Source organism: Heliangelus exortis, chromosome 11, assembly GCF_036169615.1.
Source record: "Heliangelus exortis chromosome 11, bHelExo1.hap1, whole genome shotgun sequence".
Classification (NCBI taxonomy): Eukaryota; Metazoa; Chordata; class Aves; order Apodiformes; family Trochilidae; genus Heliangelus; species Heliangelus exortis.
Window position 1 is genome coordinate 13,358,433 of NC_092432.1, and position 18,827 is coordinate 13,377,259.

Consider the following 18,827-nt stretch of genomic DNA (forward strand, 5'->3'; position numbering starts at 1 on the left):
TTTCTCTCTTAAAGGGCTAGAGGCCCCCTCCCACCGCCCACCCGCTGCTCAAAGCGCCCTTGTTCCCGACGGGGCGAGGCGAGGGAGGAGCAGCCACCAGCACCCGGGGGACAAGAAGCCCAAGATGGGGCAGGAGCGAAGGCACAAAGGGCAGAACGGGGCACCCAGGGCTCTCTCCAGCACCAAGCATTTTTTTTGGATGGCAAAAGCAGTTCCTGGTGTCCATGTGGACCCTGATAAGTGGCTCAGTCCTGAAGCCACGGTCCCCATCCCCCTGGCACCTTCCCTGCCTCTGGCTGAAGAAAGTCTCCAAACCTGTCACCTCTCAGAAGGACTAAAAGCTATCAGGACGATGGTGGTACAGTCATGCTAGCACGGCACTAGGAAGAGCTTTCCAGATTCTTCCCCCTCTGCAAATCCAATGCCCCACATGTCCAGGACAAGACCATGATGTTTGGGAGGTACAGGATCCCACCCAGCCTGGATCCCCCTCCCTGCCCTGCAGGGCCCTGGTGATTTTGGGGGCTCTCCTTGCTGACTGTATGCATCATCTCCCATCTCTCCAGCCCCCTCCAAATCTGCTCCCAGCCTCTAACTTGGATCTTGTTCAGCACACCCCTCCTTCTCTCTTGGATGTCTAAATTTCAGGGCCTTTCTCCCCCATGCCATGTTTCACTGGTGGATTATATGGCTTCTTTCCTCTCTAACCTCCTCAGGGTCCCCGGTGTGACTTCGCTGTCTTTGGTGGTGCTCACAACACCTTCCAGCATCCAGTTGCTTGCAAGCACAATCCATTTGTTGTTTATTCTTGCATTCAAATTGTTAACGAAGACATGAAATAAACCTGGGATGTGCCATTTTTCTCAGTAACTTTTTATGAGTCATTGTCAGAGTCTTGGTAAATTCATTAGCTAATTCTGTTTATTCTGGGGGTTAGAGATGATCTAGACTTGCTGATTCGTACAGATTAAATTTTCCCAGGTATTCCCTTTCCTGATCTTTATCTCCAGGTCTACTGAGGACCTCTGCATTGCTTCCCTTTGTGTCTGTCCTCAGCCACCCCCACCTTGTCAGGGGCTGGTAGAAGGACAGTGCCTGCAGGGCTTGGCCCTTTGGGGGGTGTTTGATTTCCCTTGTTAATGACACATAATAGGAAAGCTGAAGGTGTCCCTGCCTCTTCTACTCACTTGGCATGGGGGGGTCGTCCCCCCTGTCTGGAATGATGCACCAGGACCACCTCAAACCCACCAGAACCACCTCCAATCCAGCAGAACCACCTGGGGATACCTCCACCCCACCAGAACCACCTCCAACCCACCAGAACCACCCTTCAATTCACCAGGACCGGCTCCAACCCACCAGAACCACCTCCAACCTACCAGAGCCACCGCCAATCCCCCAGGACTACCTCCAACCCATCAGAACTACCTCCATCCCAGCAGGACCACCTCCAACTCACCAGAGCCGCCTCCAATTCCCCAGGAAATCCTCAGGGTTTGCTTCTGGCTCCCTGTCCCCAGGCTTTTGCTCTCCCTGTGGCACTGGAGATACTCCCCCATTTGCTCTATCAGCTTCAGGCAGGGACAGCAAATACAGATTGAGAAACGAGGAGCCAGCTCCAGGCATCCAGAGCATCCTCCACCTGGGGGATGCTGGTGGGACAGCTCCTGCTTGTGCAGACGGGGTTTTCCTTGCTTGGCAGCAGCCCACCCACAGCAGCAAGGATTGCTCCTTCTTGGCCACTCTGGTTTTGGTGTCACCCAGCTGTGACCATGTGGAAGCTGGTGGAAAAATATCAGAGACATACCTGGCCAAGGTGTGGGCAGAGTAAAACTTTCACCACATTTTTATTTTTGTTTTGTTGGTGGTTATTATTATTTTTCCTCTGATCCAAGAAGGAAATTACAACCTCTGGTTGCAGCCTCACGTGTTACCCAGCAAACTGTCCCCAACCTCCTGTGGCTGGCTGCTAAGGCACCAGCACTGCTGGCCAGGGTCCCTTGTTGCCCTCCTGGAGGCAGCTCCAAGCAGGACTTGCCCTCTGCCAGTCCTGGGTGCCCCCATCTCCATCTGCACCCTTGGGTGGATGCCTGCCCTGGGAACCTGACTTCCAGGGGGCATTGGAACAGGACTGAGGGAAGAACAAGACAAGTTAATTTTTTTTCTTCCTCGCAGCCCGGGGTTGGTGTTCGAGGCGATCTCCAGGTCTCTCAGGGCTGCTCCCGCCTACGAAATCATTTATTTATCCAAGACCAGCTTTTATTTAGGATATGTTTCCAGGGTAGCCGCTGGAGAGGGAGGTGCAGCCCCCAACCCAGAGCCCTGCCATAGCTACGTGCCTCCTGCAGCCTCTGTGCAAATAACCCAGGACGAGCTAAAGCCTCCAGAGAGCCCTTCCAACTCCTTCAAACCCTTTCCCAACCCCACCGCCTGTGTTTGAGACTCCCACCGCCAGCAGAGGGGGGAGGTTGGCCGCCCGCAGAGCAAGGATGAAGCTTCCTGATGGCCATGAGGGGCTGCAGCTGGGGAAGCGAGTCCATCCGAGGGAGGAGAGCAGCAAGCGTGTTTGGAGCGAGTCAAGAGCGCCTGGAAGGAATATCCCATCCGGTGCTGGCAGGCAGGAAGGCATTCATGAATGCTGCTGGGATTTAGCTTCTCAGCATCTGCCTTCCCAGGCGCTGGAGAGGATTTTAATAGGAAACAAAGCAAAGCCTTTGGATCCGACCTGGCCAAAGCAAGGGCCCAGCTGGAGGTGCTGGGTGGGTCAGGCTTGGGGTGGCAGGTCCTCAACCTTAGCCATGGATGTTCCCCAAGATGCACGACATCAGCCGGCTGCTGATTCAGCCTCTCCTCCCTTGACATGTCCATGCTGTGCAGGCAAGAGTCCTCTCACTTCCAGGATGTGAAACGAACCTCCTGACCGTGGTTTGAAACAGCTGGGCAGATATGCAGCATCTCTGGGGTTGGGCTCAGCCAGGGGAGTAGAGAGGGACATCAACGGCTTTGGTCAGTGTGCCCTCTCTTGGGGTGAGAGGCCACAGTGACTCCACTCTGAGGACCAGGATGGGGCTCAGGATGTGTCTTCAAGACAACATCTCCTCTCTCTTGTCTTGGTGTTCCCACCTCAGCACATCCCAGGCAGCCTCTGCTTAGGGATGAGGTTAAAACCCCCAAATGCAACTTTTGCCCTCCAAATGCAACCTGCTGGGGTGACCCTGGGCAGTGTCAGGGGCTGCCTCAGTGCTGGGGTCCTGCTGGACCACCACATAACCCCTGTGTGCCAGACCCACAGCTCTCCTGCTGCTTTCCCCAGGCCTCGTGCAGGGGGTTTGGTGGGGGCTGGGCTTTATTTGCACCCCTGGGGGGTTCAGAGCACTGGGGCTGTACCTCCCTGTGACTAATAGCCTTTACTCTGCCTTGAGCACTAAACACATCACTCCCCAGTGTTCGTTTGAAAAAGGAAATCAATAAAGCCCATTTATTTTTAGCCTGGATTTAGGGTGTTTTGGAAGAGGAACTGAGCTGTGATTCGGAGCCAGCAGGCTCACCGGCTTCTCCAGGGTTTGTCAGATAGAGGAACTGGCTTTTAACACTAGATAAATATTGACTGGTGTATTTTCAACACAGACATTCTTGTGCTGGGGGAGTGGGGAACCCTCGGCAGGCACAGGGAAGGCTGCAGTGACCTCGGGGAGCAGGCAGGGCAGGGCAGGGCAGGGCCAGGAGCTGTGCTGGCTACTCAGGCTCATTTTGGGTAGCCAGCAGGATCTAACCGGGCTGTGACAGAGCTGGGCTTGATCTCCAAGAGGCTTGTGGTAGTGCCTGCTGAAAGAAATGCTCCCTCTCACCCAGACAGACCTGCACGGCACTTGAAGCAGCCCGAGACCCTGGAGGGGTAGGTTGGGCTGAGGGGCTGCGGGCAGGGGGAGGCCAGGGGATGCGGGAGGAAGGATGAAGAGCCCGGGCCTTGTGAGCAGCAGTGCAGGCAGGCAGCAGGCAGGAGGGCAGGCAGCAGGCAGGAGGGCAGGCAGGCAGCAGGCAGGGCCCGAGGAGCCGCTGTCAGTGCCGGCAGCCCAGGAGATGGCACCAGCGCATCGCGCTCGCCGGCTCCGGCCGGGAAGGGAGGGAGGGAAGGAGGCAGCACTGATGCCGAGGAGCATCTCCAGTCTGGGCTGGTCTTCCCGTAGTTTCTGGGTCCTGGTGGTGTCTGGAGGCGGGAGAAGTGACTGGGAAGAGCGGGCTGAGCCTGCCCACAGGGGGGTGTAAGGCTGAGACACAGGGAGAAGGGAGGTGGGAGTGGCCTGGTGGGGGGGGGGACATGTCCGTTGCTCATTCCAGCTGAGACAGCGTCCCGGTGAGGGCTGAGATGTCCTGTGTCTCCCAGGGGTGGGTGACAAGCTGCCCCGGAGTCCTCAGGGTCTCTGTTCCTGATGCAGGTGCCCTTCTGGCTCCTTCACCTTGGAAAAGCAGTGGCAGCTTCCCAAGGGGGAGACCACTTCAAAAGGAGAGACATGAACCTCCTGTTTCCCTCCAAACCCCAGCTTTGGCTGACATGTGCTGTTTTTTTCTTCCCAGACACCCTTCCTGCTGCTTGGGCTGGCAGGGTAATATGCTCATGCTCCAGCTCCCCATCCCCAGCCAGCCTCATGGTGCTCCTGGGGGAGGTGACACCCAGCCAGGGATCCATTTCTGTGCACTCCCTTTTTTTTTTTCTTCCATCACAGAAACGTTGAAGCCCCCGAACTTTCATGAGGTGGTTGGTAATAAATAAATGCAACACACCCCAACTCCCAGAGCTGGGGTTTCCCTCCTTGTCAGGCTTCCCTGGGAGTGTTTGTCTCCTTGCATCTGTCTTGGAAAAGATCAGAAGGATGTCACTGTGCTAGCACATTTTTCATGACATTTGAGGAAATTAGCAGGGGTTGGGCAAGGAGGAGGAAAAACAGGGCTTGTCCAGGTGGAGTAGGTAAAGGTTGTGGAGATTTCTAGGCTGTTTCTAGTCTGCCATTAGTTTGTCCTGTGAAGGAAACCTACCAGGGTCTGGAGCTTCCACTTTCAGGTCCCGATGGGGCTGAAAGCAATAAATTCTGTCAAAATGGAAGGGGCGGAGTTGCTGGGGCTACAGCTGCCCAGCTTTTAACCCAAAGCTGAGACTCTGAGGAGTAAAATGCAGATTAAACCCAATAAAAATTCCTTGAGGTGTCCCCTTTAAGCATCATATATTTTTATCTTACTTGGGGTTTTATTTGCTGGAAAGGGAAACGTAAAGAGAGAAACATTCAATTGAAGCTGCCTGTCAGCAGGAGCCTCTGAGCTGTGTCTCTCTAGGGGTTGGAGGAGAGATGGATGCTGCTGCTGGAGGTCTCCTCTGCACCCTCCTCATCGAGGAGGTGTTGATGCTGTCTCTTGTTTATCTGCTTGCCTACCACTGTCACAGCCATCCTGTAATACGTGGTGGCATTTGCAAGGCAATGTTAATCACTGTAGTAACCAGGGCCTTGTTTCTGGCAGGATCTGTACCCCTGGCTGGGTGACAGAGCAGGACCACCTCCTCCATGGAGTCCATGCAGCAAGGCTGTCTTTGGTGGATCCTTGAGGACACACTTGTGTTTCCATCCCCTTCTCCTCTGTGCCACCATCACCTGCTGGCTTCTCTCCTGGCTTCCCTCCATCCCCTCTTCTTCCTTCTCTTCAGACCAGTGCCAGGACACCTGGGGCATGTGGTACTAGAGGCACCCAAGATGAGATGTTGGGGTTTCTGTGAGCATTATTGGTCTACAAAGATGTGCACCAGTGTCTAGATAGTGGAAATGAAGGAAATGAAGGATGATTATCAACTGTGAAGGCCGGCACATGCTCATGCACATGCTGGAAATGTCACTGCAAGCTTTGAAATCTGAAGATTTCTGATCTTATACCAAGGCCACATTTCAGAGGATTTGGGCATTCTTTCCAGGAATATAACATCTGCAGAAAGAGCCAGGGAGATGGTCTGGGAAATGCTCTGTTTCTTCCCAAACTAGGGAGGGCTTCTCTAAACACCCTTTCCCCCAGCTGGGGTTGATTCCCAGCAGAAACTGGTGATGTAAAGGATCCTGGGCATGTTGCACAGGTGGGAGCCCAGCCCTTACATGAAGGAAAGCAGCTGCTGGCTTTGTGCTGCTGAAGGCACGAGGCAGTGAAGAAGATGCTCCCAGAAATACTCACACCTGCAGGTGCTTGGATTTATCTTTGTGGCAAGGCAATCTTCCTCCCTTGGTGGAGGCTGGGTTAGTGGTGGCTGTGACCGGAGCAGCTGCTGGGTGGACATCCGTCTCCCCATAACTTGACTGAGACCAATGCCTTATCCCCTGGCAGGCATTCATCAGTTGCCAATGACTTTCTGTCTCAACTGACCCAGGGCTGGAGCTGAGCCAGCAGCAGGGAGGTAAAAGGGTCTATTTAGCCGTGAGAAACACTCCTAAGTCACTTCTTTGAGCTTCAAACCCTGGGGGAACCATGGGCATTCTGTGAGCAGGGAGATGCTGCTGGGACTGGAGCACACAGAAGGCAGGGATGTGGGTGCTGGAATCATGGCAGCAATTTAGGAAAGGGGATCCTGGTACCCCAAATGTTGCCTCTTGGCTCCCCACTGGGAGGAGAGGAAAAAGAAAGTGCAAGCAGCTATGAGGAATATAGCTGTAATAGACCTGGAGCCCTGGTGGGAAGGGTGGAAAGTGGTGGAGAGAAATGGTTCAGCAGGCAGCGGGTGGTGGGTGCATGATAGAGCCCAGGGATAATAGGAATAATATAAAAAATGTCAGGGAGAGTGGCAGCTTGGCAGCCCCGGGGTCAGGCTCGCATCCCTGCCGGGATCCTGCCGCCCGCCAGCAGTGCTGCTGAGCCCTGGGAAACCTGTCAGCCCTTGACACAGCACAAATGGAGCCATTTCCCTGCCTCTGGAGCATGCGTCCCCTGACACCAGGCTGCTGCTGCTCAGTGGAAGCCCTTGCTGAGCACCCTCGGGCTGCAGGTGGGCACCTCGGGTCTGGTGAGGGGTGGAGAGATGGAAACAGAGGTGACAGGAAAAGGACAATAATTTCTTTATTAGAAAAGAAAAGAAGAAAGAAAGAGAAAGAAGAGAAAAGCCAGCAAAGAGGAGAATATGGAGGAGAAAAATGTTCTGGATAAGGTAGGAGCCCCCATCCCAAAGGTAGGGGCTGACTTCAGCCCCTCCAGCATCTCCAGCTGATGGTCTTCATCCCTTTCCATCTTCCCAGCTGACCCAGAACTCATGGTCCCAGCTCCCCACTCATGGTTCCCATCTTTCCTCCTATCCCAGCCCCAAGTCTGGAGCTGGGTTTGCTCCCCACAGCCCTGTTGGGACATGCTGTTTCTTGAAACAAACGAATATTTCCCACCCTCACTACTTTTGCTCATCCCATATGCTGTCGGGGGGATGCATCACATTTAATTCTTGGACAAGTAATTGTTATTTTTCTTTTCTAGCCATCTAAAAGTGCCAGGTGCATCCCAGAAGACTTTCCTGCATTGAGCCAAGGCTGCCAGGATGTGTGCGGGGAGAAGACAAAGAAATCAGGTCTTCTGCTGGATGTGCATGGTCCTCATCCAGCCCAGCCCTGGGGGAGATTAACCACAGAGGAAGAACACAACTGGAGAAAGAAGAGGAAAGGATGAGCCAGCTGGCAGTGATGTTGAAAGGAGGAGTGGGCTGGGTCTCATCTGTAAGGATGAGGATGGATTTTCAGAGTAGCCTTGAGGGGTTTTTTTGTTGGGAAATGCTCATTTGTCGAAGGGAAAGTGCTGGTGGGGAAGGTCAGGCTTGATAAATCTCCACGGTTTGAAAGCAGCCATTCAGGAACTCTCAGGAATGTCCAATTTCCATGATTTGTAGTCAGATCACATGGGGGAGAGTTGGTTCAAAAAGAATTTTTTTTTTTTTTTTTTTTTTCCCCTGGGAAATGTGAGTTTGCAGTCCCACATTTTTAAGACAAAACAATGAGAGCTGCAATGACCCAATCCACCTGCTGCTTTCTGGTGCGATGGGTTTGACACCCCCACCTCTCACAGCCCTTCCTGGCCATCTCTGAGCCCTGGCATCACAGCCCCATGGGAACAATGGCCCTTTTGGGGGAAAAAAAACCCTTTTCTATCAGCCCTAGCAAGAAAGTGTCTGTAAAACCAGTCCAGAATCCCAAGAGGGCGATTCAGGGGACAGGGAATTTAAAGCTCAGTGAGTTTTACCCAGGGCAAAAGGGACCTCAAAGATTTTGTGGGTGCTGTTACAGAACCCCCTGTCCCTGACCACAGCAGGAGCCCTGTGGCAGCATCCTCTAGAGATCTGCCCCGGCATGGGTGAACCAGGGTTAAATCACTAAATCAAGGGACTCTTCCTTAAATAGTCTGTGCTGGACTGAGTCCCAAGTGCTGTGTGTTTAATGGGGATTAATAGGAAATAGATAAAATGGAAAAGACAAGCTGGGAGGACTAAACTGCCTTGGGAAGAGGCATTATGTGTTACCTGGAAGGTATCCGGGGAGATGGTTGGAAACTGGGATCCTTTGGAGAATGCTTTTCACAAAGCCTCAGGCAGAGGCACTCAGTGGCTGTACCCTGAGATGTGGGGCAGGGTTTGGGGGCATGACCCAGGGCATGGCAGGGGGCTGCTTGTTTCTAGACCTTGTATGGGGAGCACAGAACATTTTGCAGGTGCTGAGGTACAGTTTGAAAGCCCCATCCTGGGAGAGGGCTGGGGGAGGGTTTGGAGAGTGAGCAATACTCCCTGACCCTCCTCATCTCTGACTTTGGTTTTTATGTTTGTTTGGGGTTTTTTGGTTTTGTTTTTTTTTTTTCTTTTTTCTTTTTTTAACCTGGGTAAGTCCCTCAGGGGCAGCTGTTGAGAAGCAAAGCAGCTGAATTGGATTTTATGCCTGCACGAAGTTGGCTCCAGTTACACAGCCGGAGAGAACAGGACCCAAAATTGGATTTCACTGCTGACTTGGAATGGGCTCCGGTCATGTGGGATTATTGGGGATTTAAAACTAACATATAGGAAAGAGTAACGAAACCAGCCCCCCCCTCCACCCCTCTCCCCCTCCACCGAAGAGCTGGGGAGTTCCTTGTGCTGCTGCATTAATGGCAATCTCACCAGGCAATCTCACACTTAACACCCCAGCCATGAGCAGAGTGGTGCTGGTGATGCCAAGGTGGGGATGAAAGGCTATGGGATCACAGTGTGGCTACTGTGATCCTCCTCCTGGCACGTGTGACAATGTGGCTGATTCCTTTCTGCAGGCTCCCCATCCACCCTGTGCTGGGGTGATCCTTGCTGGGGGGGGGCTCTAGGGTGACAGAGCAAATCCCCATCCTCAGATCTGCAAAAATCATCCTGTTCTCCAGTCAAATAAATAATTTTTTTAATCTTTTATTTTATTTTCAAAGAATTTGGGATGCTTCATTGGATTTGCCTGGTGCTGCGATTTGCTGTCTCTGATTTGTTTCCTACTTCTGGACCTTCCTCCTTGTTCTGGCCCCAGAAATGTCAATGCTAATTGCCACCAGTATTTCTCCTGCTGTTCCAGCCTCACTTACCTGAGTGCTGGTAAATCAAGTGAGCATCACTGCCTGATGCTGGTGCAAACAGCCCAGGGAGCTGGGGAGACTGGGGATGGTGGTGGTGGTGGATGGAGACAGCTGAATGTGGGGAGCAGCACCCCTGCCAGCTGCTGAGCTGGAGCTGCTGGATCTGGGCATGGATCTGAAGGGCCAGTGGGTTTTGGTGGACAAATTCATGGAAGTGGAGCTGCTGTGGCAGGGGAGGGGGCTTGGAGCCTGATCCTGCTCAGGGGCGAGGCCGTGGGGCTAGAGGGCTGGTCCTGCTGGAGGGGCTGCTGGAGACCCCAGCCCCAGGGTGGGGGTTCAGGATGGCCATGGGGAGGGGGCTGGGAGCTGTTGTGTGCAGGGGCTGTTTGTTTTCTGTCCCTTGGGTGGCAAGCTCTCATCTCTGCCTTCAATTACAAGTCTTGTCACATCCTGGGAGGCTTGAAATTGGGTTTCTCAGCAATGCTCCCAAAGAGATTAGAAGCACTGAAATAACTGAAATACCCTCCGAGCTTGGAGCGAAACAAAACCCCAAACACAGGGGGAAAGGGCTGCAGCATCCTCACAAGGGCAGAGGGCAGCTCATCCCTTGCCCCCTCCCCACAGTCCCCTGGCTTTGGGGTTGTCTTGGCAGTGCCAGTTCACACTGGTGCAAATGGGATAGAGTAAGAGCTGGGGTGGCCAACTTTCCTCCAGCATGGGCTGGAGGGAGCCAACCAGCATCCCAAACATGAGGTGTCCTTAAAGGGATTCCTAAATGTTCCCTCAAGGAGGGGGGGGTTGTTCTCCAAACTGCCAAGGGGAGGGGAGGAGCTGTGATTTAAGGGGATGAAGAAGGGATGAGCAGGCAGAAGTGCTTCCCCAATTGTGGGAAGGATTAATTTCCAGGGCTGAGTTAGAAGAGGTGGAGATTCAAAACTTCTTAACCCTTTCTGAAACTTGGGTGCTTCCGAAGCTGGTGTATTGCTAACAGCAGCCAAAATTGTCCAGCTCCAATTCTTTGCCTTCTTTTTTCACTGCTGTTGCTCCTGGATCAGCTGTGGTGCTGCATCCTAACCTGGCTGTCCCCCTCCACCCCTTACCCACCGATGTTGCCAGGAGTGTGCAGAAGCTGTCTGAGATGTCACCAAGAAGTGAACTGGTTCCCAAGGTGCTGCTTAGAGGGCCTGGCTGACAGAGTGATTGGTGATCAGCCAGCTGACCCAGCACATCCCACCACAATTAGAGACCTCCTGGTAAGAGAGAGTCAGCCCAGGCAAAGCCCGAGTGGATTACAAATACTGAAGGAGCTGTTAAAGGTACAATATTGTTATCTCCCAAGCAATCCAGTGACGTTCACGAGGACATTAGTGCCAGAGCAGCACAGAGGGATGATGGATGCTTGTGTCTGTGCGGGTTTCACACTGTGGAGTGGATGGAAAGAGAAGCTCAATGACAAATGTCTCCCTGAATGTCTCCATTTGTCCCCATTCCAGCCCAGAAATAAATGGATGAAAGAGTCATCAGGAAAGTGGGGCAAGCTCTTGCTCACTGCAAGGAGCAGTAACCTCAAATGGTGGAAGCCAGAGCATCAGTGATGGAAGAGCTGGCATGGAAGGAGGAGCTCAGGTGGTTGGGTCTGTCGGGGGAAGAGCTGCCTCCTGTTGATACCCACCACCTGGGTCTCCACTGGCTCCTTCTGTTGCCACATTCCTCCTGACTTGTGACAGCACAAGCTTTGGTCAGCACAAGGGACAACAAAGCTAACTGAGTCAGATTTCTAGCAAGAGTATTTAGTTGGCTATTTTCAGATCACTCTGGAAAAATACCAGCTGAAAGAGCAATGACCCTGCTTCTCCTGGTGGGACCAACTACTCTGCTCCTGGCAGCAGCAGTGACGGTGGGGACAGTGCCACTTCCACCCCATATGGTCACATCTACAGTGGAAGAGATGCAGGGCAGAAGGGTTGCAGCTGCAGAGCCCTTCAAGCTGGGGTATTGAAATCTTCCTGCTCTGGTGAGGGAGAGCCCCAGCCCCATCCTGAGCCGGTTGTGTGGCTTCACCTCCGCAATAACAATGTGCTTAGCACGTGGGGTGAAATTAATACAGAGCCAGATGTACCTTGGGAATATTTGAGCAAGTTTGTACATGAATATTCATTGGAATTTTCATGCTCTTATGTCTTGCTTGGCTCTAACTGGGCAGCTGGGTCAGCTCTTTCTGGGGCATCACTTGCCATGTCAAAAATACTGGAAATATCCCAAAAGAAAATGTCCAAGTCATTTTCTCTGCAGCCTGTGAAGCCATGGACGTGATGCAAATCCGACCATCAACGTGGGGGCTGAAAGGAACAAGGAGCTTTGCCCAGGGTAGGGCTCCCATTTCCCATCCTGAGGGATGCAGGGAGTGCAGGAGGAGCTGGGGGTCTGGAGCATCCGGCAGCCAGGAGCCAGGTCAGAGCTGCAGAACATGGGAGGACTTGAAAATAGTAATAAAAATATGTAAGCCGACCTGTGGCTGACTCTGTAGAGAGCTCCGGGTGCTATGACTAAATGAGCTGGTGGCAGATTCAGGCAAGACTAAAATGAAAGCAGGTCAGGTACAGGCAGCATCACGGCGCTGGGAGCCATCCATTCAAAGCATGAGCTCTGCCAGAGAGGGAGAGCAGAAAAAAACCCTTCCTGCCCATGCAAAGGACATTTTCAGAGCTTTAATCCTTTGATTATAACAGATCTTAAGAGAAACTGGGCTACTACTTGAAGACAGGAGAAAAAAAAAAAACCTAGCTGCTCTGAACTGATGGAAACTGAGCCTCTAAACAGCAGAGGATAATGATCAATTTATTGGATGTGATACATTTAATGAATAAATACCAACTGTCTTTCCTAATTCTTGTGACTGGTGGAGAAGGACACAGTAAAAAATATCAGTGCATAGTGGTACAGTAAGTGCTGGAAGAAATACCAGGCTGGGGCAGCAGGTGTTTGCATGAATGCAAATGGACAAAGAGTAAAATATGAAGTGAGGAGGCCCAGGAGGGGCCAAGCTGGCAGGGTTGTGTCAGGGGCTGCCTTCCTGGGGAAGAAAAATCCTCCCACACCTCCCTTTCTTGTCACTTTCTCAAGACCACAGGCTACAGAAGTTCAGAGTGCAGACTGCTTCTTTTCTCCTCTCCCCCTTTGCTGCTGGAAAGTGCAATCTGTAAGGCAGGGAGGGGAGAAGGCAACAAGGCTCACCTGGATTAACCATCAAGCTGGAGCTGGTGCTCCTGGAGAGGACATCATGCAGAGGCTGCAGCAGCCCAAGGTGCTGGCAGAAGGACCCTCCTGCTGACCCTTCCCTTGGTGGCCTCCATCCTGACCATGCTTCTTGATTTCGTAGAATCATAGAATGGTTTGGGTTGGAAGGGACCTCTAAAGGCCATCCAGCCCAACCCCCTGCAGTCAGCAGGGACACCCACAACCAGGTCAGGTTGCTCAGAGCTTCCTCAAGCCTCACCTTGGATATCTCCAGGGATGAGTCCTCAATCATGTCCGTGGGCAACCTGTTCCTTTTCCCTGCTCTCCTGGCTGGTGGGGATGGTGCTGCAGGGGATGGCTTGTGGGGGCTGCGTTGCTGAGAAGGTCCCTGTCCCTCAGTGACCTGGATCCCAGCTTGGCTCTTCTCTGCTTCCGGAGCCACTGGTGTGATGGCAGAGCCTGGAGCGAGGTGCCACTCAGTAGTAAGGTGTCATTATTTTTTATGAACTAAGAGAACATTCCCTGATGTGCCTTGGAACATTACCGTAAATAATTAAACCTGAACTGTGGTTGTCACAGTAAATGAACAAAAGATTGTTCTGCTCCCCATGTGCAAAGCACAAATCACCAGCTTCTCATCTCCCTGAATTTTTACTGCCGATTTAAGGGAAAGAACGTAGAAAGAACCAATATAAAGTCTCCAGGTTGGGAGTGGATCCAAAGCCTCTCCTAAAAACTCAACTGTTGGGCTAATCAATCCCATTTCCCTCTCTGCAGGGGCTGAGGAGGTGCCTGGTGCCAGGAGGGCAGCAGATGACTGCCATGGCTCAGACGCTCAGTGCCTACAGGCAGGAGGGTTTTGGGACTGAGCTCCACCTTTTCCCAAGGGGATCAAGGACCGGTTGGAAGCCCATCAGGATTAGTAAACCAACAAGACACCAGGTGAGCTCCAGGTATTTGCCAAAAGCAAGGACAGACCATCATACCAGCCAGGTTCTGGGAAAACCCAGGTCTGCAAGTCCTGCCTCCATTTTAAAGCTCCAATCCCTGCCTAGCTGGTGAGCATTGCCATGTGTGCTTATGGCCAAGGAATGTAACCTGGCACAGTCAGTTTCCTTGTGTAATTAAGGTCTTATTTAGCTCTTGGGCCATCACACAGGAGCGTCTTGGTCTGCTCCTAAAGCAGCTCCTAGAGCCAAGAACACAAAGGATGCCCCCAGAGTGTGGGAGTCCTGTGGCCAGGACTTCAGGAGAGCAAAATACAATCTGTGTCTGGGGAAGATCCCTCCTGTGCATCACAGGGAACACTGTGGCCTGAGCTCTGAGGAGCATCTCCCACCCCTTCCACGACTTAAGGCTGTCAGTGTGGAGGATGCAGTGGTTTGCTGGTGGGTCCTGATGGCTGCAGTGCACATCTGAGCTCCACATCTCACCTCCCTCCACCTCCCGTGTGCCTGCTGCTCATAAAAGAGCTGCTCAGGAATGGGGACAGAGCTGGGGACTGTGCTGAGGCAGGGGTGGAACAGGGGCTGAGACCTCATCCTGTGCCAGGTGCTGGGGGAAAAAATAACCCTCTGGATTTTTTGTGACAAGTAAGATAGAGACTTTTAATTTGCTGATCAGGTCCCCATGGCTGGATCTGCTCTCAGACTGTCCAGTACTGGGGGTGTTTCTCTTGGTGAGATACAGCTGTGGTAAATAATCCCAAATTTGGGATTTGATGGATGTTCTCTCCTTGCCAGCCTGTCTCCTGGGAGTGATATAATTCCCTTTCCTGCAGCTCGGCTGTAAATTCAGAGTGATTCATGGCAGGTCCCTCTGCCAAAGGTTTTTACAGCCCCAGGCTGGCAAGGACAGGGTGACAGGCACAGGGTGGCTGTGCTGGGAGGGAGGATGTTGCTTGCTCAGGCACAAGATTACTGAGGGCTAAAGCTCTGGGGTTAGAGGTTTATGAGCATCCCATACTGTTTAGTTGGGTGCTCCAGGGAGATGCTCTCTCCACAGTCTTAAGGCAGGGGTAAGGGAGTAGATATGTATCTCCCCCCCTTACCTGAGGCAGCCCCTAAAGTGGAGGCAGCTGATAAATCCCTTAAACAGTCACAAAGGCAGAGAAAAGGCAGGCAAATGTAATTAATTCTTATAATCTCTGACAGAGGGAGCAAGAGGGATCTTTCCAATCTTTTTTTCCCACGAACGAGCAGGAGGGGAGTGCAGGGGAGGCTGCAGCTCCCTGCCCAGCATCAGAGCTCCAAGGCCACATCCCAGTGGCACAGAGAGGGATTGGCGTGTGCCTGAGGAGTCTGCTGGGAGGAGGGGAAACTGGAACCTGCTCGTGGGATGTGGCCATCAAAAGCCAGGCAGTGAAACACATCAAAATGTTGGGACTCTGTAAATACCTATTTCTAGGTACTGGAGATATGTCTAAATAAAAGAAACTGGGGGCAGGGGCTGATTGGGTCCAGATGATGGAGCAGGGCTGGATGTTCCTATGGTTGGCTGGTCCTTCATCAGGATGCTGAGGCCACCAGTGTGGTCCCATCCCACCAATGGGCAGGGGAAAACAGTCCCTGTCCTGGACAGGGTGTCCAAACCCCATCTGACTTCTCCAGCAATGAGCAATACCTCAATTTTTAAAATTTTAATGTCCCTGTCCTCCTGAGAAACTTTGTTTTCTCTTCTTTTCTCCCTCTCTCTGGCCATTGCATTTCCATCTCAATCTGCCAATAATTCATTTTCATGTAAGATATTAATCTCTGATTCTTTCTGTAAAGATAAATCATCCCTGCCTGGTGGCAGGAGTGCATAGCAGGAAGATTTTTCCTCATTTTGAAAAGGTAGTGGAATATGTAGTAACCAGAGCTGAGCTGCTATTGCTCATCCATTTTAAGAAGCTGGAGGTCCCTGGCCAGAGACCATCTAGAAGATGCTGGCTGAAGAGCCTCACACTGCCTTACAGAGGGGTGAAGCTTTGAAGGAGGAGCTGGGGATCCCAAAGGCAAGGTGGGGCTGGATGCTGGGACCCCCATCCTTACACATGCATGTGGGCACTGGCAGAGTCAGCTGCTGGCATCCTATTAATTTATTTGCTGATGTTTCTCAGGTTTGCAGCTGGTTCCTGAGTTTAGTGCTGTCTGTGTAGGGAATGGCACCAGTGTAAAACTGCAGTTATTTCTCTATAATAGGTGGATGCTGAGGGTGGATGCTGTGAACTGCCACCAGCGGGTCCTGGGATGAAAACTGCCACCCCTCTGCTATAGTGATGGGGACAGGGGAGGTACCACATAGGGTGGTAAATGCCACCAAAAGGAAGATTTGAGAGCAAAAACTGCCCAGCTTCTTCCACTCCCCTCTGCCAACACCACACAGCTCCGGGTATGCTCCCAGTGCTGTTCCCTTAAACACATAAAAGGGCTCCATCTGGTTTTAATTATTCAAATGAGCTGACAGGGTTATCAATATAAACGGTTAAACGTGGCCAGGCTTAGGGGGAGCTCATGTTCCAGCCCTGGATGGAAGCTCTGGAGCTGGGGGATTAGCTACTATAGGGGTGCTGGGACCTCCAGGGGAGGGGGGGTGACACCACAGGGCGTGCTGGGGACCGTGGGGTGTCTGTGCCCAGTCTGGCAGATGCAGGACTTCGAACAATAACCTGAGGTATTTCTGGTTCTGGCTGCTTTTTTTATGGCTAATACACTGCTAATTGCACTCTGCTGTGTGGTAAGATTAATAGAGCAGGATTTAGAAAGCAGGAGGCTTGAGGGAGTAAATCAAGGGCAGGGAACAGTCTCTGCAATCTGTACCTCAGCTCCCTGGTAGCAGGGAAGGACCAAGGACCCCACCACGAGCCCCCTCTCTTGCTGCCCCCACTGCAACCTGAGCGACTTGGACAGAGGGGTCTTAGGGCTGCTGCATCTTGGGGTGGGAACCCCGACGCTGGAGGACCCGTGTCCCTGTGTCCCCGTGTCCTCCCCGGCAGTGAAATTTCTCCCAACCTGTTCACCTCTCGGGGCTGCTGCCATGCTGGGTTGTGCTGGGTGTCTTGCATGTTGCTGTTTGTGGTGCTACAGCAATGCTGACTCCAGCCCCTGCTCTTATCCCTCCCCTGCTCCTGTGCCTCCCCCCTGGCTCCTGCCCCCCACCACCTCTGCTCCTGCTCCCCCTCCTCCCCAACCCCTGTTCCTGCCCCCCAGTCCCTGATCCTCTGCCTCCCCCCCTCCTTGCTCTTGCCCTTCCCCACCCCTGCAGCCCCAAGTGCCACCCTTGGGGAACTCCCTGCACATGGCAGTGATCTCCTCATCCCCCCCACCAGCCAGCTGCAGGTTTTCCAGGCTTTTTCTGTCCCCAAGAGATAGGAGAGCCAAGGCCCGACTGTTCTCATCCCCTCTGTTCCCAAACCTTCATTTTCACCTGGCGTTAAGGTGAGGAAATATTTGACTTTACAGCCTTAGTTTAAATTGCTGGGAAGTAACTTCGCCGAGCTAAGTGTTGAAGCCGCGTTTCTTTTTGATGACTTCAAAGATTTATTAAGTTCTCCCAGGGAGAAAGTGGAAAAATAAAACAGCCAAACAACCAGACAAGCAGGCAAACAAACAAAAAAACCATGGCAGCAAATAAGATTCAGTGGTAGGCCCAGTGAATAAACCAAAAATATATGTGCAGTGTTTAGTGATTTTGCTGGAGCATTTGATTACTGCCTGTTCCTGGCTCCAAATGCTCCTTCGTGGTGCTCTGCCTTCTCCTTGGCTATGAAATCTTCAATGCTTCTCACCTTTTAAGGTTCCCCTTTTAGTTGGGGGTTTGGATACAGGAGCTGAGCAGGGGGAAATTAAAGGTTTGGTGTTTGCTGGCAACTTGTGGGTTGGAAAGCGTTTGCCCAAACCACTGGACTGAAACGAAAACCTAGGGAAAACCTGGTTTCTCCAGGTGGGATTCTGATGCAGTTCTTGGTTTCTTCATGGAGATGAGAGCTGGGTCCAGTTCACCAGGTGAGTTATTGGCAGTTAATTAATGGTCCGGCTCTATTAATTTCTCCCCAAACCCAGTCATTAGGGAATGAGGTCACAGCTGGCAGAGGAGTACCAGCAGGATACAGAGCTTTCTGCAAAGTAAATTAGCAGCATTGCATTGCAAAGGTCCAGAAACAAACAAACAAACAAAAAGTGTTAAGAAATAAGGGCAGCTGGAATTTGGCCAGAGCTAAGACAGGTATGGCCAGCTGTGAAGTGGGTTAGAGCTGCAGCCAAACCTAGAGCTGAGGATTTGGGTTATTTCCCTTCTTAACAGCACCTTGAGGGTGCCATCAGACATTAAAAAGAGGCTGGACTTGGAGCGAGTGCCCAGCTTTTCTTGTGCAGCTGTGTGTGCTTAAAAATTCCCTGGGGGAGCAGGAGGACCTCACCTGGTTTCGGTGTCCTGTCACATCAGCCTCTGGTTTTGGAGAACACTGAGAAAAAAGGCTTCAAGATGCTCAAGAGAGACTGAAGTGCTAGGAGAGGAAGAAATCCAGCCCCATGCCCTCCTCTGTGGGGCTGAGACACCTCAAACCAGCTTTCCCTTTTTTTTTTTTTTTTTTTTTTTTTTTTTTCTAATTGGCACCCAGTCCCAACATCGCTTTGTGGTGTCCTTCAGGTCTGGGGTGCAGCTGGCTTCTGAGTTTTACCAAAAGGGACAATTTTCTCCTCATTTATCGTGTAGTGAGATCTCTCCTCTCACCATGGGAAACAACTCTCAGTCTGGGGCTCTGGGGGGTGTTGCCCAGCCCTATCAGCTCAGTGGAGGTGGGAGAGTCTGGCAGGAGCTGGGTGAAGTTGGGAGGCCCTGGTGGGGTGAAGCTCCATCCACCAGCAGGGTTGAACCTCAAGTGTATGGGAAACGCAGTCCCTGTGGGAAACAGGTTTCAATTCCCATCTCCCCAGATACAGGTGATTTAAAATAATTTCCTTAAGTGTGGGATTGTTCTAAGTGGGGAATATATGGACTCTGAAGGCTTTCAGGTGAGCAGAAACACT